At 40.8% G+C, this 27,483-nt stretch overlaps 2 long non-coding RNA genes across 2 annotated transcripts in view; one reads left to right on the top strand and one right to left on the bottom strand.

Annotated features, from left to right (window-relative positions):
- Positions 1 to 10,893, top strand: part of LOC143100893 (uncharacterized) — a 95,460-nt gene extending 84,567 nt beyond the window's left edge. The window contains exons 2-3 of the long non-coding RNA XR_012981965.1: positions 9,991 to 10,065; positions 10,196 to 10,893. This is a non-coding gene — a long non-coding RNA (uncharacterized LOC143100893). The remainder of the gene's footprint in view (positions 1 to 9,990; positions 10,066 to 10,195) is intronic.
- A 6,265-nt stretch (positions 10,894 to 17,158) lies between these two features.
- Positions 17,159 to 19,203, bottom strand: LOC143099864 (uncharacterized). Its single transcript, XR_012981775.1, has 2 exons — positions 18,645 to 19,203; positions 17,159 to 18,375 (listed from the first exon to the last, which is right to left on the bottom strand). It is a non-coding gene; the product is annotated as an uncharacterized LOC143099864 (long non-coding RNA).
- Positions 19,204 to 27,483: the final 8,280 nt, after the last annotated feature.

Here is a 27,483-nt window from a genome sequence, read left to right as displayed (position 1 = left end):
ACAATTGTTGCTGCCAGGCATCAGCCTACGAATTTTATAAAAAAGTAAATCATGCAAAATTAAAAAAATAAACTAGATGTACCGCATAGCGGTACAAAATATGACCGCCGCTCAGTCCTGTACATCCGTTCCGCGAAAATAAATCACACTTCAATTTGTCTCCATCTTTTACTCCATCCCCCACTCTTGAAACTTTTGTGTATGCTTGTTTGGCATGCCTGAGTGTGTGTGTGCAGCTGCACAGAAAGTAGCCTACTGGTGCTGAAAAGGTGAATAGATTGTAGAATAGCCAAAGAAGATGTAGCATTGTTATAAAACCTTTAAAATCTCTAAACAATCACAAGTAGGGCAGTTCATCACAGTTCATCCATTGCAACTGGATTGATGAAAGGTCACTTACACCTGTAGGCTACATTGTATTTGGGAAAAGCAAAAGGTATCAGCATAATGTTATTTATTTATTTATTTATAAACAAAAACATCTCTGTCAGTTCCATGCCGTTTTCAACAGCTATCAAAAACAAAGGTCATTTTTGGATGGATGGATTTTTTGTGAATGTTTCTTCTTCTACATAAGATTTTAGTCATCTTTAGTTCATGTGATACTTCATTGTCAATGCACAAATTAAGTAACAGTAGTCTGAAACGTTATTGTTAATGCACAAATTAAGTAACTGAAACAAAATGCTGTTTTACATCTAACCAGTGGTGCAAATAACTGACATGTCCAAATAGGCCTTGATGAAATGCGTCGCTAGACTGTTGAAACACATTTTAACGAGCCAAAGTTGAAGAGCTGTTGTCCGTTATTGTTCGTGCAAATATAGGCTGATTCATGTTCCCTTGCATTGTGTAACTGAGGTCCATGGCTAGTCTGGCTTTCACCAGACCAAGCTCAATCTTTTAAGAAATCAAAAAATAAATAGCGGGCAGATCAGGCTGGGTTCACCCAGCCTAGTCCATAGGCACCCGATATTGTTTAATTTTCCGATTGAGATATCCACGCTCTGGCTATTCTAAATGCATAAATGCATCAGGGAGTTATGACAAAACTGTAACTAACAAACTAGATCCTAATAGAAAGCTGTTAGCTTCCCTAAGCTACAGGTAGGCTTATTTACAACATAAATTGTCAATAGGCTATGCTGGCGACACAAATAAAATCTCCTTTGGAAACCAATGGCTTACACCTTACAGTATCAAGCGGACTTAAACTGCCATATCGTGGCGAAAAGTTGTAATAAAATTCACGCAGCTCCATGAGTCAAGGAAAGCGCGAATAAAGTAGCCAAAAATGGGACCCACTACACAGTAGCTTAAGGTGTGTTGCTAAAGCAGCCATAATGAAATGAAGGTGTAATTGTTTGGATACTTCACACACACATGCTTTTTAATTTCACAGACTACAACTACCAAGCTGGAATCAAAGCACATCGATTCCCCTCTCACACCCTGCACGCACTTAAAACAAATAAACAGGCGTCTCAGTCTCACGCATGTATAGGCAAAACTGTATTAGACCGGTGTAACGTTGGTAAATCTTCCATTGCACAGAATGATTTTTGTAGCACGTGCAACAAATGACAGTCGAAAAATACAATTACAGTGCTGCTATCAATTTGCTTGGTATAAATGGCGTTTTACAAACGGAAGTTCGGGAGGAGCGTGATGGAATTTGCCACGCCTCCTTCTTCAATCAGTCAGGTTATTTATTCGCAGTCTACCTGCCGAAGTTGCAGCATCGGTGTTACTCCGCTCGCAGTGACTACCGGTTTGCTCGCCTGTCTCAAGCAGAACTTGCTGCCCACTATGTGTTACAGACTTTCATGGTGTAGGTTGCGTGGGAAACTACTGCAGGGAGGTAGTTCTTATCTTGTTGCTTTGTATTAGAGCTGTTTGTAAAGCCCACTCGTTCCTGATGAATGTTGAGATACATGTCACAAACATGTAGGCTATAGCCTACTAGATGAAGGCACTTGTTTAGCTATTTGCCTTACTTGTTTTTAGCTAACAACTTTCGGTCACATTGGCCGTGTTAATAGTTACAGGCTAAAGGAGTTCTTGTCTAGAGGCATAGGGTGAACTGAAGTCAGTGTAGGCTAAATATCCCGTGAATCACACTTGAACATTGCAAGCGGCCATGTTATATAGACGTGACATTTCTGATAAATCAGGCTTCCAGTCCTTCGTGGTTCTTTGGTAAAGTTTGCTTGGAATTGTGTTAACCAACGTGTTGTCTATCCTAAGTTGTTTGTCACTCAAATTTGCTTCAGTAGCCAATGTGCCTGTATTCCGTGATTTGCATGGGTCCCAGCTTGTAACTTCTAACACGTTACATCTCTTGCCACTTTGTTTGTTTTAGCAAGCAACTAGCTTCCCTCATTGCAGATGGCTAATGGTTAGCCTACACATGAAGTTGGTACTAGGCTACAAACTGCTGCCGTTTGCCAAGGGTAATTGTATAACGTTAGCTAAAATTACCTAGCCTACTGTTTTGATTTTAGTAGGCTACTGACTAGCCTACCCCTGCTAGTCAGTGTGTGTCACCGTGGGCTATGCAGTGGGTTCTAGCTTAGTTTGTAGGCTAATTCTTGCTACATTATTTCAATAATAACTTTAAAGTCTCAATTGCTGTGACGAGTTTCTATCTCATTAAAGATCAGTAGTAGACCTACATAACAAACAGCTAACAAACTCAGCTGCGTTCTACAGCTAACACATCTACATGTTGCTGACGGCTACCACTTTGCCTGTTTAAAGAGTCTTATCTCGGCATTTGATTTGTGATAAGAACAGTTTAATATGCATTAGTATTGAACGCATTGCGCTGCGGTGTTCATGATGCTAACCTTTAATGAACACCAAGCTGAACTGTCATTCGGCCAGATTCTGTGCCGCAACAATCTGGTATCTTTCTGATCCAGACATGCACAAATATGGAGTCCCAGTGTGTGTGAGATGCGGAGTTGAGGTCAGTTTTGCCGCTTTTACCCCCACCTCAATGCCGGCTTTGGCCGTAAGGCAGCTGATACACAGGAGCTGTTGCTCTGTCGCTCATTGCTAAGAGGGCAAGGAAGGAATTTCTCCTTTAAAGTGTTTCGGAGTTTTTCGCCTTCCTCTGTGTTGAGAGTGCCAGCATATTAAAGCCTTCCCTAGCTTAACATGGGCGCACAGGTACACCAGCGTGTAGCTTTGCTCTGTTACACTCCTAGCTGACCATGGAAGCACCTACACCAGCGTGTAGCTCTGCTGTTCCTTGGAATCCTCTCTAATAATGTGCTGCTCACCACTTTTCTTGCTGTTAGCTACAGTATTTTAATTACTTCCTGGTTTCCATAGCACCTCATATTGCTAAATTGGCGCTATTGCTATCCCTGGATTACTCAAACTCAATTATCACAACTCTATGTAATTATATGCACTATCCTGGGGTGTTAGGCCTGTATCATCAAAGCATGTTGTAAGCAACAGCCTACAACTACTAGACTACTATCGTCTCCATTGTACTTTGTGGCTAAATGTAATTTGCTCATTTTGAATTGCTTGATAGGTGTTGGCTAAAATGAAACATACATTCTTAAACAATTTCAAATCAAGGCCAACACTTTCCCGATTTTCTCCTGAAACTTGTCCTCAGTCAGAGTGTTGAGCTCAATCCTTTTTTCTTTCCCTCCTGCTAGCCAATCAGCCAAGCACCTGCACCGTAGTGTGGAGCTCCGTTCCTCCGGCATCTCTCCCTTTGTCCATGCAACATGCTTTGTCAACCCAGCAAGTTATGGGTGCCCGCGTGCAGCCCTCTACCTTGCCTTCCACTACTGCGGTCTCTTTTCTCTATTCCAGCTAATCAAGCCTCTTCTCTTTGCAGACCCAGGGTACTGTGCAACCTCCTCCCCCTCCCCTGTAGCGACCGCATCGCTACCTTTTCCCTTTCCCCATCATCTCCCACCGGCGTGAACCGCGTTCGTGCCCGTGTCTCTTCCCCAGCCAGGGACCTCACCCCTCTTTCCCTGGATTGGTGCCACCACCCATGGGGTCACCCAGTGTTTCCCATACATTGACTTATTTGTAGCGGCCTACCACAATATCAACATTGACCACCAAACAATGATTTTCCAGGTTGTATTAAATTGTGCTTAAATCTGGTTAGCATCATAACCACACTGTGCTAATTTGATAAACTGTTCCATTCAAGTTAATTCTGCAAACCAACCACCACAATTGGAATTCAATTATGTGGGAAACACTGGTCACCGCATCCTTCTAACAATGTTTTCCAGATCACACCCAGGTCAATCTTCTCTTTCCGCTCTTCATGTTTGCTCTTTACAAACCCTTTTGCTTCATTTTTTAAGGTGCCTTAGTTGCCCTCATCTTTGGGCTGTATACACGGATCCTGCTGACTCCTGCCTGCACAGTGACTCCTGCACGATCCCCCCAGAGCAATTTGGCTGAGCCATAGACTCTGCCAAGCATGGGTTTCTTAACATCCATTAATCAGTTTTCGCTTCAAGATATATTTACTCTCTAGATTGGCTACCATATTGCTAGGTAGCTCAGTGTTCTCTACAAACTTAATACAGCAAAGTAGAAACCTGTAACACCCATTTATCACCTTTCAGTAACTATCCTTATATTCAGACCATGTGTATGCTATGTAATGTCTAAGATCCCCTTATAGCATATATTTGACATTTTTTGCACATGTAACCCTCATTGGTTTTAAGGTCAACTCGGATATCTACCAACGCATATTGGTATTGGCACAGACCGTTTAGGTTTCATTCAGGCAAATAACGGTCTACCCGAGTAGTAGAATACTCTAGGCGCCTTAGATACCTTTCATATCACCTTATCTATAGCCTACACGGTCCTAGCCAGGGTCTTTTCAATTGGGTTGCATATTTTGGGGTGATCACATGACATGGATCCTGCTTGATTCCTGCCAGCGCAGTACACTCCTGCAAGATCCCTGCAAAGCACTCCATGACCCTGGCTAGGGATCTTGCCAAACAGCAGAATTGTAGATCGTAATTTGGAATGTTAACTTTATGAATCACTCACAAATCTTCGAATCACATGCCATGAGCATCAGCAACTACATCAGTCCTCTATTCCCACTGCACTGGTCCCGAGCTCTGCTACTGCAAGCTGTACTCCCCTGCACTGACCCCGAGCTCTGCAACTGCAAGCTGTACTCCCCTGCACTGACGTCGAGCTCTGCAACTGCTAGCTCATTGCCCTGCATGTCATGTTAAGTGCATGTTACAGTATGTGTGCAAGTGCATGCCTGTTAAGTTAGCGCTCAAGTTTCCCATTACTTCAGGATTGGTACAGCCACCACCGCGGTTGGTGGTCTGACCAATCTGCTAAGCACTCCTTCACCCTGGTTAGGGATCTTGCCAAACAAGTTTGCTGTTTTGCATGTCAACTCATAGATTGGCATTTGCATCATCTTAGACCTCCATCTGCCATAGACGACAGGCGCCCCTGGCTGTCTTAATTCAAGTCGTTCCCCTATCGCATCCCCATTAGATCCCCCATTTGATACAGATGACGGACGCTCCGTCACTTGCTTCTGTTTTCAAATGCAGCTCAAAGCTGTTCTAACGCAAGTCGGAATCCCAGCAGACCATTACTCAACTTATTCTTTAGGATTGGTGCAGCCACCACTGCGGCAAATAACGGTCTGTCCGATCAAGCCCTCAAAACTCTCGGCCGGTGGTCCTCTGACGCCTATCACTCGTATATCAGATCAAATCTCTGATCTGAGGAAGCGCACCTCGCGCACTCCCATTGAATTTGCTCAGCGTGGTTCTGGCCATAGGGTCCTTCATCTTCAAATGCAATTTTTGGGGTGTATGGCGGAATCCTGCACGACTCCTGCCTGCGCAGTCGACTCCGGCACGATTCCGCGAAGCCCTTCAGGACCATGGCCAGAGACCTCGGCAAACATGCTTTCTATTATGCTTTTATGTATTATGCTTTTATGTCTTTATGCAAATTCAGGAATGTGAACTAGTGAAATGGCGTTTTACAAACGGAAGTTCGGGAGGAGCGTGACGGAATTTGCCACGCCTCCTTCTTCAATCAGTCAGGTTATTTATTTGCACTCTACCTGCCGAAGTTGCAGCATCGGTGTTACTCCGCTCGCAACCCACCACCTCCCCTTACGCCTCCCGTCTTCCATATTTAAAGAATAAGGGGGTGTATGGCGGAATCCTGCCCGACTCCTGCCTGCGCAGTCGACTCCGGCACGATTCCGCGAAGCCCTTCAGGACCATGGCCAGAGACCTCGCCAAACATGCTTTCTATTATGCTTTTATGTATTATGCTTTTATGTCTTTATGCAAATTCAGGAATGTGAACTAGTGAACCGCATTTATAGCTTTCTACAAATGCAATCAATCAAATTGGCCTCAATCACTCAACCAACGCTAACGGTAACATTACCTATGACCTATTATAAGATTAACGTACCTGCAGTAAAAACCAAGCATGTCCGATAAACATCCTCAGATTTATTTCGGCTTCGAGAAGAAATGGGAATTACATTTCATGTGAACATCGTCCACTTCATTCACGATCATGGTGAATGGTGAAATGTAAGTACAACTGCAGCCGCTTGGGGGCAGCATAGTCCGCTGTGGAGTTCCACGGTCGAACCAGACGGATTCGACAGCAAGGGCTGTGATTGGCCGAGTTTTCAGTGCGTTTCTCTGTATTTTTAGCAGCCCCTGCAACATGCTAGTCCACTGTAGCCTAAGCCTTGTACATAATGTTAAACATAGTTTTGGATTCAGTGGCAAGATTTCTTGATTGTACAGTGTCTGTCTCTCAGTAATGTTTTAAAATGAGAGCTTCGTCAGCTGGCAGTAGGCTACTTTGTCGGTAGTCATTAGAAGTTCGCTTGCTAACAGAACATAAAAATGCTGCCCAGAAACCTTGTGAATAGTTCTGACACTAACGAGGTTGAAATATAGCTTTTGCCTACAGCATCTCCTTAACAGTAGCCTAATGTTAACAAAATGACAGCATTCATATGACAAAGGAAAACGAATCCGGTCACTCAAGACTGTGCCGCAGCTGTGGGGCAGAAGACACTTGGTGGCCGTCCACAACGTTATAAACTTAACCTAAATAGTCGGCTGCTGTAAGCTACAATCGGATTTTATTGTATACCCCTGTTGTCTCAATGATAATAACATCTCATTTCCGACTATATTTCAAAGTGTGCCGTTCATTTGCATTATTAACATAACATCGTATTTTGTCATTTTTGGCGAAGACATGCATTCTGTTAGGGATATTGAACATATTTAACATTCTCTAACCATCGTGATTTCGAATTGGTGCAGTTGTCAGCACAAAAAGTCATTTATTCTTTTGCTCTTTTGCTGTTCTATGGTGCTTTCTGCCTCTTGGTTGCGCACAGCATGTTTTCGTGAAATCCATGTATAATGAGCGCATAAAACGACTTGTTTTGGGACATTAATCTAGGCTACGTTAAGCTTTAAGGATTGTATGTCCTTAATTTATTTATATAGGCCTATTTAGGCTAGGCTACTTGCGCAAACCCTGGATAGACTTTTATTGCCACACAACAATATTGGTGGTATTAGTTACATTAGCTTCAAAAGGCACCGCTTCAGAAAGCTGCACTGCTTGTGAAAGAAGGGGGTGGGGGAGGGGAGCTTGCAGCCAAGTGTCAGAAAAATGCATAGCCTACAACACAGAACCCGCTTCTTGCATTAGTCACTGACAGTAGACACGCTTCCAGCCTAATGACTTTCACACATTTTGAATGATTTACAGTATGCCTAGACACATTAGCGCTCCACGTGTAGAAACTGTGCAGAAGACAATGTGTGAATGATGCTCAATGATTTGCCAATAGCCTATAATAGTCTTCTACTGGGTTGCATGTACTGTAGGCTATAGCCTACAGTTTTACTGTAGGCTACATGTTTTCAGCCTTTATTGGTTAAATTACCATTTTTATTACGAAAATATTTCTTAACTTCAAAAACTCAGTGTCTAAAACTCGGTGTCATTCAGACTCAACCCTCTTGACGTTTGTTGATTAATTGACAGCTGTTTTGGGACACGTTAAACTTTCTTTATAATGAGCGCATAAAACGACTTGTTCACACATTTTGAATGATTTACAGTAGGCCTAGACACATTAGCGATCCACGTGTAGAGACTGTGCAGAATACAATGTGTGAATGATGCTCAATGATTTTAGTGTCATTCAGACTCAACCCTCTTGACGTTTGGTGATTAATTGATAGCTGTTTTGGGACACGTTAAACTTTCTTTATAGTAGGCCTACAATATCCCAATATTGTATTGTGTTTGGCTCAACTGTCTCTGAAAAGGCATTTTTGGCATTCTGAAATGAAAAGGCATTTTTTTTTTTGCGAAAAACGTTTTTTGTTTGGATTTCGATTCAAATCAACGAGTTGGCTGGTTGCAAATGACATGTCAAGTCCATTTCAAGTCAATGTAAAATGGAAGCAGGAGCAGTAGGGGATCCCATAGCCCTGGGAAGATCACATTCCAGTTGGTCCTCCATTTAAGGCTATGACCTGCTCAATGACTTTATCCAGGTGATATATGTAGTTATTGCAGACCTTTGTGGTGAGTTTGTACCTCCAAAATGACTCTATTGCTGAGATCAGTTCGTCTCTGCTCGTGGGTTTGGCCTCGCAGCGAATATATCGTTTCATCGAAGCCCAGACTAACTCTATGGGGTTCAGATCCGGCGACTCTGCCGGTGTTGGCACCCGGTTGATCCCCTCACTCTGAATGCAGGCTCTGACACTGGTAGCGGTGTGTTTTGGATCATTGTCTTGGAAGAATCTATGTGTAGACATGAGGAAATGCTCTCAAGTATGGACCGGCAACTTTTTTGATGATCTCTTCCGCGTAAAACTGTTGATCCATAACACCATCAAAAATGAGGAGTGGGCCCGGGCCACAACGCGAAATTCCACCCCAGACGTGCAGTTTGACTGGGTGCTTAACTCTAGGTTTTGCCATGCCCCTAAAGTTTGTCTTTCTCCAGCACTGCAATGGAAAACGTTCCAATGCCACTGTTGACTCATCGGTGAAGAGAACATCATCAAACTTTTCACCAGCAGTCTTCCATTCTTGCGCTTGACGTAGACGCAATTCTTTGTTTTTTTCCCGGGTCATTGAGATAAATCTGGGCTTCCCAAAGTGCCAGCCAAGAGCCCGGACTGCCTTTCTCACTGTGTTTAAACCCATCGTTACTGTATGTTGTGCCGCCTTTGGAGAAGCGCTCTCACTTTTCTTGCCGGTAACTCGTCATCTGTTTTCAGGATGTAGTCTATTATTTCCATCACCTGACTGTTCAGTTTTCGTGTCCTTCGTTTATGCTTCAACACAACAGCATGTCAGCAATGACGCCGAATAGTGCCCATGGAAGGTTTAATTCCACTCATCTCCAGATGTTTGGCGATAGACCGAGTCGTCCAGCCTTTCTTCCGCAGACTCTTGATGACCTCACTGACTTCCGTGTTGATCACAGCCATCTCTAACAATGGCAGTGAAACACTGCTATTTATCTTGACCAGTGGGTGTGGATTAGTTACGCCCCTTCGCAGCTCCTCCCCCGCTCGTGATATAAATATATGTTCAGCTGACAGTAAAAGTTATTCTGCTGTAGCTATCTACAAAATAGAATCTACAAGCCACTGTGATGGAGACCAGAAGTTTCTACGGCGGGAAAGAAGTAAGAGGACCCCCTTCCAAAGTGGTGAAGACTCTCTTCCCACCAAAGGAGAACTCATCTCCTGGAGCTGCAGGCGTGCAAAAAAGAGTAAGTTTTACATCAAGTAGCCTAAATGTTGTTGTTTGGAGAATCAGAAGTTACTTTGCTATTACTGCAGTATATTAAAATATCTGTTCATATATTATATATATTATCTAAAGGCTCTAATTTTTTGTAATGTTTCTGTGTTACAGGTGACTGCAGTGAAACGTCCGCAATCATCTTTGCCGAAAGCAAAACGTCAGAAGCGTTTCGTCCAAAAAAAGGCGGTAAGTGTTATTGTGTAGTCTAGGCCTACAATGGAATAATAGGTTACTGTGCAGTAGCCTACTGTACCTCTACATAAGGTCAGCACCCTTGCTTAACTAACCCATGACTTGTGACTTATCTCTAATACAGGCAGCTGTTACAAAGCTGGTTCTGGACCATCATGAAGACAGGGTGACACATCTGGAAAGCCGCCTGGCCGACAGAACAGCGCAGCTTGCAGCAGAGAAAGCTTGAGTAGTCGAGAGAGACGCCGAGAATGTTCGGTTGAAAGCGGAGGTCAACGACCTCAAACGAGAGCTTCAACAACTCCGAGACCAGACACTTGGAGAGCCACAGAGACATTTTACAGGAGACGAGAGCTGGAATCGGAGAACTTCAGGCGACGCTACGTGAGCAGAGAAGTTATTCGACGCCTGAGAGACCAATCCCCAGGTGCACCTCGACACCAGCTCCAGAAACGTCCTCCTTCCAGATGTCTCCATTGGCCCTCTCCGTCACACTCAACGACAGCATCCAAGTTCCTAGTCAACACGCAGACGTGACCTTGCGTGATGTTGGTCCCGAAGACCACGCTAAGATTCACCAACAGAGCTACGGCCAAGTGGGCAGATACGGATGCCTGCTCTTCAGGTCCATCGTCACAGAGGAACACTATAAAGCCTGGAGCAAAACCACCAACTGGGATGGAGCGAAGGGCAAGCGAGCATTGCCGCAGAATGTGAAAAACGTTGTGGTCTCAACTAGGGCTGTAACGATACACCAACCTCACGATTCGGTTTGTATCACGATTTTTGACCCACGGTTCGATATGAATCTCGATTTTTTTTTTTTTTTTTTTTTTTGGGGGGGGGGGGGGGGGGGTAGACATTTTATTAAATAACATTTTAATAGCCTCCCTTAGAACACCAGAGGATTACAATATAATATATCTATTATTTTATATCCTGATATAAAAATATTTTTCTGAATGACATTTATGACAGCACACTTGCAGATTAGCCTATAGCCTAGGCCTACTATTTTTTATTACAATTCTACCTCTTTAATTCAGCTGTCTGGTTGAAGCCTGGAAATATTGTAAACAAAGTAGCATAGTTGGCTAGCTTAGCCTATCAGTCTACTGATTGGACTGTTCAGTTTCCCCATGTGTGTTTAAGTTTCAATGTAATACTTGTTCTCCTTGGGACAGGCCCTTTTGGGAAACGTTGGTATTGAGATGATCAGTCAACTTCAATGCAAGAGTTTTAAACAAATATGTGCAGCTTGCTAATGATGCTAAGCGGATTTAATAGTAATTTAGCTAGTCGTCTTCTATGCGTCATATCATTGCTTTCACGATTGTGAATGTTTTATTTAAGTCGCGCGTGTTCATTGAGCAGGAGAGGGAGGGAGAGTGAGAGGGAGGGAGCGCGGGAGAGAGCGGGGCAAGGAGAGGGGGTTTACTTCTATACTGTTTGGTAAAGTTGCACACATAGTCTACAATGAAAGCAAGGAGAGGTATGAAATTATTATTTATTTATTTGTTTGTTTTTGGACAACGTAGGCTACCGATAAGTAAAGCGGGAGATGTGGGTTGCTTTTGCGCGTAAGCTGCAAAGTACTGCGTGAAACACTAGAAAGGGTGTGTCGCGATTCTGCCTTTTCACACCGCGACACAGTATCGTGGATATGAATGTCGCGATTTCGGTTTCGAATCGTATATCGTTACAGCCCTAGTCTCAACACTGCAACGAAAGTTCCCTGCTATGGGGAGGAATGAACTGAAGGACTGCATCAATAAGATCAACGAATTCCTCCTCACAACACGCAGATCTTCCCAGGGATTCAACGTGCTTTAAATTTAGACTGTAGAATGTAGACTGTTCATTATTTCAATAAATACGTTTTCTCTGAAGCACTTTCCCGACTTCGTCTTTCTATAGGCTAAGCATATCATGGAGATAGAGTAGAAAACTGGATTTAACTAAACAAATGTAACTAAGTAAACTGATAGCCTACTCTAGAGTAAACAATGTTCCCCCTCTCAGGCTGTACAGTAGGCCTATTGAAAGTAGGCTAATGAGCTCAATGGACACGTTAGCGCTTCCATTAGGAAACTTTCGTTGCAGACTTTCACAACAGATTGTTTAGCCTACTGTAGGCCTACTCTACAGTAGCCTAGGCTATAGGTTATGTTCCCCCTCTCAGGCTGTACAGTAGGCCTATTGAAAGTAGACTAATGAGCTTAGACACATTAGCGCTTCCAGCCTAATGACTTTCACACATGAATGATTTACAGTAGACACATTAGCGCTCCACGCAGTGGCGTAACTATAGTAGGTGCAGCAAGTGCAGTCGCACCAGGGCCTGTGACCTCCCGGGGCCCGTCGCTACCCCCGCAATGCAATTGCTGGAAAATTCTATACCGGTCCTTTCTGACTACCTGCGTGCCTTTGACCAGGCCAAGGCTACAGCGCAGACACTCGCAAATAAATGGGGGTTCAGAGTACATTTGAAAATGTTAGAGCACGGAGAGTGAAGCGTCACTTTGACGAACTATCGGAAGATGAACGCTTAACCGATGCAGAGAGATACTTCAAAGTGCAGGTATCTAATGCAACTCTTGACATCATAATCAGTCAGCTCTCCCAAAGATGTGCAAGCATGCGGGAAACTTGTTATGTGTTTGAGTCTTTACGTCCTATGACCCTTCAACTCGCAGGTGATGATGAACTGCTTGAAAAGGCAGTACGTTTGTCAGACCATTATAGCATGGACATTGCACTGACATTCCCAACACAACTCCACTCATTTAGGTCTTGCTTTAAAGCAGAGATTTCACAGAAGTCATCTATTTTTCAACTTGCCAAAATGCTGGTGGTAGATTATGACAGTGTAACATCCACATTCGGGGAAGTGTGTACTGGTCTCATGTTGTTTCTGACATTGCCTGTGACTGTGGCAACAGCTGAGCGATCTTTTTCCAAATGTTCAACAATTGCTGGTGTACAGGCTATAATCAATTAGCTAAATCATTTGTCCAGCTGTTTAAACATTTTTTCGTGTTACATTCAAACGCAAAAGGTGCTTTGATATCTTTTTTGTTTAAACGTCGGCAAGCAGGCATGCTGCGGTTGCAATGAATGAGGATAATTGGTTTTATCTGCGGTGTTATTTTTTGCATTTTGAATATGACTCGCTCCAGTCTCAACAGCACGTCTACTTTTTTGCACGGTGCTTTCTTAAAGGAGCTGCACAATCTTACAACAATTGCATCTACATTTTCATATTAGAATGTTTTGTCAAGTGTAAGCTTAAACTACCGTGATCCATTTAAGTTTCCGTGCCCCCGCTGAAAGTCTCTTATGCTCTTATGCGCTTATCGTTACACTATCAAATCTATAAGTAACCGTGACAAATAGGGTATAAGATATATAAACTCACGCTATTGTATTATCATATATGTTTGGTAATGGCTCAGCTTTCTCTGATTGTTCTACTGACTTGGAAACTGCATCATGGAAGCAGTAAGTCACGTCGCATCAAAAATAGTAGTGGCACCAAAGTGACACCTTGTGGTTGTTTGTGTCAACTGCAGTTTGTGCCATTTCTGCCGAGAAAATGGGGATCGTGATTCCTGAAGGTACCCGTCCAAACTTAACAGGGACCCACTGTATCCTTATTAGACGTTCTCTGCGGTAAACTACAGTCCTTGTAGGAAGCGTCCATTGTTTTTCCAACCCACTTTAGATTAACTTCCAACAAAATTACGTCTCACTGCAACAATGTGCCATCTAGTGGAGAAACGACTACTTATCGCCAATACTGGAAATGCAGCCATGATGATGATGATGGATATTTGGCTTTCTTTTAATCCTACTGAATTTGTAATTATGTATCGGCCGTTCTAATACCGATAGTATGTGGGTGCCTGTGTGTGTGTGCATGTGTATATGTGTGCACCGCCATCTACAGGCCAATGAGTGTACAGTCACTAAATGTACACATAACCTAATTTTTTTAGACCCCCCCATGGATGAAATTCTACGAAACTTGGCATTCCCTCCAGAGAATGCCAGGTCAATCATACACATAAAATTTGGTGCAATTCTGAACATCTTAACTGAAGATAGGGGCGATTAAAGCAGAATAATATTGCATTTTCATTTTTTACCGGGGGGGTGCAAATCACAAATGAGTGATTATGGGCCAGGTTGATGTGGGCCCTTGAGACCAACATACCATAAAAGATTCTTCATCCTCAGTGCCACGGTTCAGGTAGTTATTTAGGAAAAACTGCTTTTTTTGCGGTTCGGGGGGCCCAGCACGGGGGGGGGTGGCCCCCGGGGACGAAACAAATTTTTTTCGTAAAAGTCTAGTGGGGCTACATACCCACCAAATTTCATGTGCACCAGTGTTTCGGTGTCCCGGGTATCGTTGACCAAAAATTCAGGAAGTAGATGGCGAGAAAAAAAAAAAATAAAAAATTGACAATCATTATATGACCGCTTCGCTAGCTTCGCTAGCGGCAGTCATAATAAATTTAGGCTATCGTAGACCTCTTTGGCTATACGGAATAAGGTTTCCATTTCAGCACAACACAGGGTAGACTGAGTACAGTTGAGACATGTGTACAGTTGAGACACCTTAAATATCTTGCTTGCACAGCAAGCCCAAGTTGTGATTTTTGCTATGCACATGCATATTAGTGCCCTCTTTGATCATCGAAAATTTGAACGACACAAGTATCTCCCATCCAAGGATATCGGCAAATGTTTTTTTTCCAAAGTAAGAATTTCACTTCACCATGCACCTTCGACAATGAATAGCTCATTACACTTATGTTACTGTTAAACGTAACTGGTATCATTATAAACATTATTCTGTGTCCTAAAAACTGGCATATTTTATGGCATTGTCATGTAAGGTCGTTGCAAAATCTAGAGAAATGTGTGAGGTGGTCAGCGGGGTACAATTGAGACACACATTGGATTGTGTTAGGCTACTTGAACATTCCATTTGTAGGCTACTGTTCGCTATCTGTTCCTGTGTCACATTTTCTTCATGATGTATTCCTTTTAACCAACGCTAATTTAAATGAAATGAATGAATTTGAACTACACTTTGCAATTGCTATGTTTTTATTTATTCAACTTTCCAACTAACGGTTAGTTACCTTTACATCATTAAAGATGGGTGTCTCAACTGTACCAGGTAGGTGTCTCAACTGTACTCTATAGGGTACAGTTGAGACACAGTCAATACAAAAAATGCACCTTATGTTTATGAGCTAATTGTGGAAAATATAAACTACTTATGGGTATTATTGATTTATAATATTTTAGTCTACAAGCTAAGGAAATGGCATGTGGAATATTGTGTGGAAAATCACTTATTTTCAGTATCTATTTTTTGTTTGATTTTGTGTGGGCAAAAAGTGTCTCAACTGTACTCAGTCTACCCGTGCCATGAATAAATGAAAGCGGATGCCTTATCTCGCAATAAGCGGATGGAAATCCCGACACCCTTACATACAGGAACCATCAAATACCCCACAGATTTCAGTGGTCATCAGTCCCGATATTTAGCAATATCAAACAGTACAAGCCATGCCACAAATAAAAAGACCCCTGCCATAATTTGAGGATTTACGATAGTCTGTCTCCTAAACATTCCTCACCCATTATCTAGACATGAATGAAAACATTTGAAAACAAAACTCACTGCCATGTAGGCTAATATTTGATCACTGTTTTGCTACTAATTATTGTTAGCGTTATTGGCTGTCATGCTTCTGTGTTTGCAAAATTCCTGACGGTTCCTGATCGATAAACGTTTGTTTTCCTTTCCTGTCGATCGCGGTTGATGTAGAAGCACCTAGGCTATAATTTGACTTAAGCGGTGAGAGAGGGAGAGAGAGAGGCACCCGCAAAGTGGCGCGCGTGTGTGTGCATGGGGTTCAATTGAAGTCAGAGTTGGTCCGTCCAGTCAATAGTCACGCTTTCAAGCCGCTCCATTATTAGATTAACAGGTTATCAGACAGTGCTGTAACATCTGTGGGAATTTCTCTCATTATGATGGAGTTGTGGGACTGTTATTATTATGCTCAATACTTAATAACTTATGCGCAATACCCGCAATCCCGCCCTGAAATTTAGGCCCTGGTTTTAAATGCGCATATTTTTTTCTCTCGCTCTCTTCTAGGTGGCCAGCTGAGTATTTCTTCTGCTGCCAGCTTGTGCCAATATATTGTACAAAATGCTTGCTTGCATTGCATTCTCCACATTTTTAGCTAAATTTTCATGTTCCACATCAGCATTCAGTGAATCTTTTGTAAATTGCTTTACAATTAGCACAGGCACAGCACGTCTTCATTAACATTCTCAATATTTTTTCAGTATATGTATCCAGTTACATCTGTCTGTTCTTGGTCTTGAATTTTGTGAAATAAATTTATAAATATCACCTGTTTGCTGCAGCTTTGGTCTGCACGTCCTATTAAAACCAGTCTGTGCACGTCTTTTTAAAATCTGCTGCCGGCTTGTCACTCCACATTGCCCAAAATGCTTGATTGCATTGCATTCTCATTACATTTTTAGCTAAATATTCATGTACCACATCAACATTTTTGTTCAGTGAATCTTTTGTAAATTGCTTTACAATTACTGTCAGGCCTATAGGTCTATGCCTGGCTTGCTTCGGTCATGTCCTTTTAAAACCATCTTTTTCTCTCTCATGAACATTTAATCTGCTGCCGGCTTGTGACTCCACATTGCCCAAAATGCTTGATTGCATTGTATTATCCACATTTTAGCTAAATTTTGGTGTACCACATGGAATTTTCTTTCAGTGAATCTTTTGCTTTACAATTAGACCTTCATCCCTCCTCTAGCTGCCTTCACTCCTTCATCTTCATTAACATTAATCTTTTTGGCCTCAATAGTCCAGTTACATAGTCTGTGTTTTTGTTTTTGGATTTTGTGAAATACATTTCTAAATAAATTCGACTTATAGTCCAGTGCGACTTATATATGTTTTTTTCCTGTTCATGAAGCATTTTTTGACTAATGCGACTTATACTCCAGAGCGACTTATAGTCCGGAAAATACAGTATTTCATTTCAACATTTTATTTAAAAATGAACAGATGTCATATTCATGACTATATGAACACATTCAGATAAGACAGAACTAATTGTATTCACAATCCCATTCAATAACAGTGTTTACAAATTAAGGTAGCTTCACTTCCTGTGATTTGTACAGTGATTGAAATGTGATTCATTCATTCATTTGCAACTATTTTTACCACAGTCTGCAGTGCTTAGATGTGCTTATTGTGTAGATGTAGTTTATGAAGCTCTTATGAAGTGTGTTCATGGCAGTGCTATTTCATAGTCTGAGGGCCACACTAGACCAGAAAATAAAGAAAAGGTTTCAGCTAATCTGCTTATTTTGTTTACTTGTGGCCCCACATCACACTAATGTGACGTGGGGCCCTAATTTAAAGGTACCCTATGCAAGATTTTCACCTTAATGTAACCTTTATGAAGCCAATTTGATGGTAAACAAACTTGTAATAGGGTAATCATTCAACTAGCATAGCCATACAACAAAGTGAGTCGCTAACAAGAAAACCAGCAATACAAATTCAAGAACAGCAGCTCAAGAACTCAACTAAAGGTAATTAAAACATTACCTTCTCACATTCATGTCAAATAGCCTCATAAATTCCTATGAACATGTTTGTGGAGGCTTGCTTGTGCCTTCCTTCTGTGTTATCATAGCTTCATCTCAACAGGAACTGAATACAATATCTTTTTTGCCTGTGTTGCCCAAGAGAAAGTTTCAATTACAGAAAGGCTGAATATATTTCCGCATACCCAGAGGACCCTTTACATATTTTGTAGTCCAATCTTAAAAAAAATGTGTTAGAAACAACAGAAACAGTGTTGCACCTATCTAATTATAGAGATGTGTTAAAAAAGCAACAAGTTGTGTTATGTTCAAAACATTCATTGTAATTGTGTATTATATATGTGTATATAATGGTGTTGTGCCTATCTGGACATAGATATGTGTTAAAAAAAACACAAGTTGTGTTATTTTCAAATACATTCATTTTAAGAATGTATGACACAAACATCACAGGCACTTTGTGCGTACCTTTGCATGGGTATTTTTTTTTAAGATAATGTGATAAGGCATTTATAAGAAGTTCTCTTCCTCTTCATTTTGGAGCTCGCTGTGATGTTGCTTGGAAGACTTTGTTCGACGTGATAGACACAACCATATTAGCACCAACATCAAAGTTAAAACCAAGGCAATGACCTAGAGAATATGAAAAAGACAGTGTTGTTATCTGCCATTCATTCAGGAGCACAAAACAGAGGGCTGTTGAGCTCAATATCAACTTTCATTGACTGTTCCTTTAATATTTGTTCATGCTAATCAACCATTTTGTTAATTACTGAATTGAATATCAATAGGCCAGTGATTCAGGACGTAACCTATATATTTCATTTCAGAACTATCCACATGTCTGTATTAAGAAGGAATGCATATTGTCCAGTTTAAAAATAACTTGGTCAGTTACTTACACGGGATACATTGGTGTGATACCTGATGTCAATCTTTTCATTTTTCGTCAAATTCGTCTCCACCTTGCAGGCAAGTTGTTCCTCCTCTTTACTTTCACTGTGTGTCATTAAACACACATACCAGTCTCCATCAAAAAGGACGATGGTCACCCACAAAAGCACCATGGACAAAGCCCTCAGAAAGATAGAGCAGCATGAACAGCTAGAGCAGCAGCAGTCGTCTTTCGATCTAGATAGCTTCACGCGCAGACAGCCAATTACAACGGAGAAGGTAAAACACAGAACTGAAGGGAACAGGACGTACAAAACACAGAGGCGAATGTGCATGCCATGGTCTGGATCACAAGGACACAAAAAATGATACTTTAACAAGACAAAAAGGAGAAATCCACTGAAGGCATATTCCCCCTTCCTTGAGAAAGACAAAAGGGCTTCAATATTCTCCATGTTGACAGAGAGATGTGTCAGTCAGAGACTGAAAAAAATATCCTTTTATAGTACTTTTGTGCACCTGTGTTCCACATCACCTGCAGGAGAGTAAATGTATCTCTGCACCTGAGTAATGTTGCCCCACAGGAAAAGCTGGTTAGGACAGAAAGAGGAAGCTGGTGAGGAGATGAAATACATAGACATACATAGAAGAGGTTTAATCCTGGCGCTATAGGTAGAACATTTCCCATAGTGGCCAATGATAGCAATAAATTTATGGTTAAAATGGATAATAATTTAATTTCAAGACTACTTTTAGTTAGCCATGTAACCCTTCTTGGTTTTAAACAAAGACACCATCCCCTCCCCCAATGGAATGCTTATGTGCTGGTTCAAGGCCTATCATTTACACAGGACCAAGGATATTACCTTGATATAATGTATCCATGTGTCATGAAATGTAAATGTATTCATGTTTGGTATCATTCTGATAGTCTCAGTACAAGGATTGTAATTATTTGAGAATGTTTGGAACATTCTATAAGTGATATTTCTGATATATAAGATATCTCTCCTCATGCTATTCAGATAGGTGTGAAGTGGGTGTGAGTAGGTGTGTCTGATGCCAACTGGAGAACCAATCAAGTGGGCTTGTTTTTGGCGCCATTTTCCTCTTTGTTTAACTCATACAAAAGTGATTAACTTGCATTGTAAGACACAAGATTAGAACATGGAGAACTGAGGAGAGGAGGAGTTGGCTACAGGCCAACCTAGGCCTTTCAGGCCTGGGCTAGGCCTACATAGACCATAGACCTTTTTTTTGTACTCTCTCTGCTTGTAATAGAATAAACTTGATTCATGAGTTTTCCCTGAAGTTCGCCAGTCTAAGATTAATATTAAGTAACTAGACTGCATTTCCGGCGGGAACTGCGAAAGTGTGCTTGCCCTGGTCCGGTCACCAACGTGAGCAGACAGTGACATACGCTATGCTGAACTTGGCTTGATCCAAGCATTCTAACAGTGCCTTTCCGTGTTGGAGCAGTGGCAATACCTCAAAAGCTCTATTCAACTATTGCCTTGCAGGGTGAATGCGGTTCGTTGGCTTTTACCTGTGGCCTGCCTTCGAATTTAGCTTCTATGACTAAAATCAAATCAATAAAATAAAACAACAGCAGTGATTGGCTGCAAAAATAAATAATGTCACGCGTCTTGCACCTCTCAAACTGGGCTATCAGGTAACCTAGAGAAAAATTTGAAATTATGACATATGACTAAGGCATTAAAATGCTGCTTGTTTGTCAGGATACTTTTTTTTACTGATTTATTTTAGAAATATGAGCTATGAGTGTGAATGTTATATATTCCATCCCCTAATTCTGTTTTACTGGTTTATTTGACAAATAATCTATATGGATTTGCTCTATAAAGACCTTATGTCTGTTTGGGATTGTTTTGAGAGCCTATTGATGTATCTCAGAATAAAGGAATGTCCACAACATTAGTGATGGGTTTTTTTTTTGTGTGTGAATGTATTTTACTTAACTCATTGAATGTAGCTGGATACTCATTAACGCATGTCTCTAATAGCCACAATGGGAGTAATTTTAGCAACACCGTATTTTCTGTGGCTCATAACGACCCAGTGGATCATGAAAATGTGCCAAAATTCACATTCCTTGCTTCAGTATAGGTTTAAGGTCTGGGGCAGGGATTTGACATTCTGTGACTTCTTCATTGAGGGCTTGCTTAGCAGCACTGTCCACTTTCTCGTTTCCCCTCAGACCAACATGGCCTGGGACCCAGCAAAAAACTACACTCAAGTTCTGGTTCTTTAGACGTTCTAGTTGATCAAGCTCAGCTTTGGTTGTACTTTTTGTGTGACATTAAAGCCTACTGGAAAGATTTTTAATGGCAATTTAATTGAATGCAATTTACTTTTACGATTAAATAAAATTAATTTATCCCTCTCACCCATAGTTTTCTATTTATTTACAAATGTACATAGGCCTACTGTAATTACATTTATACAGTTATTCTACTGATCTTTATACTATTCATCCTGCACATTAACTTATTCTTACTACTCTAATAATGTTGTTTCTGCACTACAATGACACTGTTTCCACACGGCACATAGCTGTATGTTATGTACATATCTGTTATATATTTGTCATATTGAATATCCATATTTATTCTGTTTTATTATATTCTGTTAATACACTGCATATATCTATATTATTATTTCTACTATTATAATGTTACTGCTACATCTATAGCCTACATTATTCTACTTATTGTATGAGATAACTGCTAATACACTGTACATATTTATATTTAATTCATATTACTCTAAACCACGTTCTGTAAATCAACTGTATACTACTGTCTACACTGCACTATATTTCTTGACCTGTCTCTGTATGTTTCATCACCTTTCTATACTTTGCCTCACATTGCAACACAGCTCAGATCTTTGGTTGCTATGAAGGCCAGTTGTTCTAAATGGATGGTTGCTATGGCCAAAGGCCAGTTCTATCTCTGCTGTTGTCAAGCCGTTGTCAAGCGGGCATATCGTAGAATTCTGATTAACCTTATCTTATTGAAAACATCTCTATTTTACTTAGCCCACTTCCATACAGTGGGTCCCATTAAGAAGTGGCCACTTCATTCACCGTGATTACCGTGATTCACACAGCAGCATTATTAAATTAATCTGTCACCATACGCCTATGCCTACGTTTGCAAAGAAAACATTTTAATTTGATTCATATGAAACGTTACATTTCATGTACATGTTGACAATGAGTAGGCTAGTTTTGGTTGTTGGTGGTGTTATTGCATCCCTTAGTTATGCCTACAATGCAAGTTCCCTCGCGATTGGAAGCTCCTGTAGACAATAGTAGACGCATTTCAAAACATCGCGTTAGGAGTCCTTGCCACTTCTTTTAAGCTGTCACAGATGTAGGTGCTACTTTTAGGGCTAAAGTGCTTCGTGAATTACTGTTAGTAAAAAAAAATAGCAGTCCTAAAGTTACACGTGACGAGTGCAAGCATCTCATATCAAATAACCATGGCATTACCTAAACAACATAAATCCCAATTAGCAACATACATCTCCTCCCTATAGCTAGCCACACAAGAAATTAATGATACTAAATCTCTGCTTAGCATGCTTCTCCGCTTAGCATTCTAATAACAGAAGGGGCACATTTATGTTGACCACTACAACATGACTCATTATGTCTGTAACGTTAACTGTATAAAACACTTACTTTCATAAAGGACGCACACCATCCAGCACATGGAAACCGATATTTTAGGTTCTTGGCCACAAACTCAAAACGTGTCTCTCTGAAGCCCTGTTCTAGAATCTTTGCTCTGAAGGCTGTGTTGCTAGGCGACATCAAATAAACGAAATGATAGTCTTTCAGTATTAAATGTGTACGTGTGATTCCGAATGGATGTGTGTGGTTTGCAATTAGGATAAACAAGAAATAACATTTCCAATAATTTCCCATGATAAATGACATAATATTTGCACCTTCCTTACTTGTGAATCTCACACCGTATTTCAAGTAGGCTACACTAGTGAAATGTAATACAACGCTGCCACCTAGCATTCAGATAGGTAGGCTATTTAACATTAACGTGATGCTTGTTTATTCTTTCGTCAACTCCATGCTTTTAGGAAAACAATCTTTTTATCATAGTTCCCTCTTCAATGGCGATTACCAGCTCGTTTTTGTAACAGAGATAGTTGTTTATTGTCCCTAGGTTTACAGAAACACCTATTCATATTAATACAGGAAATCAAGTTAACGCTGCCGACCACTGCTTTGTCTATTACATGGCCCAGAATGCCTTGCATGTCTTTACAACAAAACAACACAGTAAAACCTAAATGCCCGTAAACATATGCATTTGCATACTTGTAACATTTTTAATAATGCTCTCCCATCATGATATGTAACAATAATGAAAAATGTAATTTGAATACCGTCAATGTGAAAACAACTCTATTATGTAAGCTATATATAGCTACTGTTCTCCTTGCTATTTCAGTTCGTAAGTCCATACTATCCCATGGCAGAGCAAGGATTTCATGATTGGACAAGGTTGCCCGGAGATGTTGTGGCTGACCAGAGACATTGAGCATACTTGGATGGCATTGTGATAGAAGGTGAATGGTGAAAAGGTGAATGGTGAGAGTTACCAAATACCTGTGGGTGGTTTGCCAAATGATGGAAACTTTTGGAATATTTCTTTTTTTTTTTAGCTTATGCACCCTCACACTGGAGTCCCCAGTTCATATACACAATTTGGTATCAATATGTGACAGTGTTCCTGAGATATGGACGACTTCCTGTTTCGGAGCTTCGCCGCCTATTTCGTTTGGCTGTGACGGGCAAACGCTTTCGAAAATCAAAAATCCTTCTGCTAACATTTGTGAGGCTTGGTCCAAGGATAATGTACGTCAAGTTTCGTGGCGTTCGGACCAAATTTGTGACCTGTGAAAATTTAGTTTCGCTTTCTGTTCAATCCAATATGGCGGACGAACGGCACGCCCACCTGACGTCATCTTCGCGACCAACTTACACCTGTACTGACCGGACGTTGGAACGGTGTCTCTGTCTCAAAGGGCCTAGGCGCTAGGGCTGACAAAAAATTAGGGAGACGGGAAAAATAACTAGACTGCATTTCCGGCGGGAACTGCAAAAGTGTGCTTGCCCTGGTCCGGTCACCAACATGAGCAGACAGTGGCATACGCTATGCTGAACCTGGCTTGATCCAAGCATTCTAACAGTGCCTTTCAGTGTTGGAGCAGTGGCAATACCGCAAAAGCTCTAGGAGAGGGCTATTCAACTATTGACTTGCGGGGTGAATGCGGCTCGTTGGATTTTACCTGTGGCCTGCCTTTGAATTTAGCTTCTATGACTAAGATCAAATCAATAAAATAAAACAACAGCAGTGATTGGCTGCAAAAATAAATAATGTCACGTGTCTTGCCCCTCTCAAACTGGGCTATCAGGTAACCTAGAAGAATTGAAATGATGAAATATGACTAAGGAATTCAAATGCTGCTTGTTTGTCAGGATACTTTTTCACTGATTTATTTTAAAAATATGAGCTATGAGTGTGAATGTTATATATTCCATCCCCTAATTCTGTTTTACTGGTTTATTTGACAAATAATCTATATGGATTTGCTCTATAAAGACCTTATGTCTGTTTAGGATTGTTTTTCTGAGCCTATTGATGTATCTCAGAATAAAGTAATGTCCACAACATTAGTGATGTTTTTTTTTGTGTGTGAATGTATTTTACTTAACTCATTAAATGTAGCTGAACACTCATGAACGCATGTCTCGAATAGCCACAATAGGAGTAATTTTAGCAACACCGTATTTTGCGTGGCCCATAACGACCCAGTGGATCATGAAAACGTGCCAAAATTCCCATTCCTTGCTTGATGTTGGTACATTAATCCCATTCAGATTGCCACTTATCTGTGATGTAAGAGTTCAGTATAGGTTTAAGGTCTGGGGCACGGATTTGACATCTGTGACTTCTTCATTGAGGACTTGCTTAGCAGCACTGTCCGCTTTCTCATTTCCCCTCAGACCAACATGGCCTGGGACCCAGCAAAAAACTACACTGAAGTTCTGGTTCTTTAGACGTTGTAGTTGATCAAGCTCAGCTTTGGTTGTACTTTTTGCGTGACATTAAAGCCTACTGGAAAGATTTTTAATTGCAATTTAATTGAATGCAATTTACTTTTACGATTAAATAAAAATTATTTATCCTTCTCACCTATAGTTTTCTATTTATTTACAAATGTACATAGGCCTACTGTAATTACATTTATACATAGTTATTCTACTGATCTTCATACTATTCATCCTGCACATAGACTTATTCTTACTACTCTTAAGTTGTTGTTTCTGCACTACAATGACACTGTTTCCGCACTGCACATAGCTGTATGTTATGTACATTTCTGTTATATATTTGTCAAATTGAATATCCATAATTATTCTGTTTTATTATATTCTGTTAATACACTGCCTATATCTATATTATTATTTCTACTATTATACTGTTACTGCTACATCTACATGCATTATTCTACTTATTGTATGAGATAACTGCTAATACACTGCACATATTTATATTTAATTCATATTACTCTAAACCACCTTCTGTAAATCAACTGTATACTACTGTCTACATTGCACTATATTTCTTGACCTGTCTCTGTATATTTCATCACCTTTCTATACTTTGCATCACATTGCATGCATACTGTAGCTACATGAATCACAGCTAAGATCCTTGGTTGCTATGAAGGCCAGTCGTTCTAAATGGATGGTTGCTATGGCCAAAGGCCACAGTTATCTCTGCCGTTGTCAAGCGGGCATATCCTAACTTTATCTTATTTTAAACATCTCTATTTTACTTAGCCTACTTCCATACAGTGAGTCCCATTAAGAAGTGGCCACTTCATTCGTGCTTACCGTGATTCATACAGCAGCATTATTAAATTAATCTGTCACCATATGCCTATGCCAACGTTTGCAAAGAGGAGAATCTTTTAATTTGATTCACAATGAAACGTTACATTTAATGTACATGTAAACAATGAGTAGGCTAGTTTTGGTTGTTGTTGGTGGTGTTACTGCATCCCTTAGTTATTATGCCTACAATGCAAAATTGTTCCCTCGTGATTGTTAGACGCATTTCAAAACATCGCGACGTGAAATGCCACCACAAAACATTGTTTGTGAATCGGTCTTATTAGGAATCCTCGCTTAAGCTGTCACAGACTCAGGCGCTACTTAGGGCTAAAATGCTTCCTGAATTACTCTTAGTAAAAAAAAATAGGAGTCCTAAAGTTACGAGTGACGAAGTTACGAGTACAAGCATATCAAGCAACATAAATCTCATAACGTTAACGTTACAGCAACATCTCCTCCCTGACATAGCTAGCTAGCTTCTAGCCACACAAGAAATGAATGATTTTAAATCTCCGCTTAGCATTCTAATAACAGAAGGGGCACATTTATGTTGACCACTACAACATGACTCATTATGTCTGTAACTCTATAAAACACTTACTTTCATAAATGAAGCACGCCATCCAGCACATACACATGGAAACCGATATTTTAGGTACTTGGCCACGAACTCAAAACGTGTCTCCCTGAAGCTCTTCTAGAATCTTTGCTCTGAAGGCTGCGTTGCTATGGCAACATCAAATAAACGGAGAGTCTTTTCAAGGTATTTCCTGCTTGTACTGTCGTCAAATCCATGCTTTGAGGAAAAAAATCTTTTTATCATAGTTCCCTCTTCAATGAGCGATTACCAGCTCGTTTTTGTAACAGAGATAGCTGTTTATTGTCCCTAGGTTTACAGAAACACCTATTCATATTAATACGTATGGAAATCAAGTTAACGCTGCCGACCACTGTTTGTCTATTACATGGCCCAGAATGCCTTGCATGTCTTTACAACAAAACAACACAGTAAAACCTAAATGCCCGTAAACATATGCATTTGCATACTTGTAACATTTTTAATAATACTCTCCCATCATGATATGTAACAATAATGAAACATTTTATTTGAATACCGTCAATGTGAAAACAACTCTATTATGTAAGCTATATATAGCTACCGTTCTCCTTGCTGTTTCAGTTCGTAAGTCCATACTATCCCATGGCAGAGCAAGGATTTCATGATTGGGCAAGGTTGCCTGGAGGCGTTGTGGATACCCAGAGGCATTGATTGAGCATACTTGGAAGGCGTTGTGATAGAAGGGGAATGGTGTAAAGGTGAATGGGTAGAGTTACCAAATACCTGTTGGTGGTTTGCCAAATCATGGAAACTTTTGGAATATTTCTTTTTTTTTTTCAGCTTATGCACCCTCACACTGGAGTCCCCAGTTCATATACAAAATTTGGTATCGATATGTGACAGTGTTCCTGTGATATGGACGACTTCCTGTTTCGGAGCTTCGCCGACGATTTCGTTTGGCTGTGACGGGCAAACGCTTTCGAAAATCAAAAATCCTTCTAGTAACTTTTGTGAGGCTTGGTCCAATGATGATGTACGTCAAGTTTCGTGGCGTTCGGACCAAATTTGTGACCTGTGAAAATTTAGTTTCGCTTTCTATTCAATCCAATATGGCGGACGAACGACACGCCCACTTGACGTCATCTTCTCGAGCAAGTTACACCGGTACTGCCCGGACGTTTTAAAGTTGGAACGGTGTCTCTGTCTCAAAGGGCCTAGGCACAGGAGCTGGAAAAAAATTAGGGAGACGGGAATAATAATAATATTAATAACTAGACTGCATTTCCGGCGGGAACTGCGAAAGTGTGCTTGCCCTGGTCCGGTCACCAACGTGAGC

The sequence above is a fragment of the Alosa pseudoharengus genome, unplaced genomic scaffold, assembly GCF_046254945.1.
Source record: "Alosa pseudoharengus isolate Yale_2024_CS ecotype anadromous, Long Island Sound unplaced genomic scaffold, YU_APseudo_1.1 YU_APseudo_1.1_scf_3, whole genome shotgun sequence".
In the NCBI taxonomy this organism is placed as follows: Eukaryota; Metazoa; Chordata; class Actinopteri; order Clupeiformes; family Clupeidae; genus Alosa; species Alosa pseudoharengus.
Note: the sequence above shows the minus strand (reverse complement) of the source record. Positions and strands in the feature narration are given on the sequence as shown.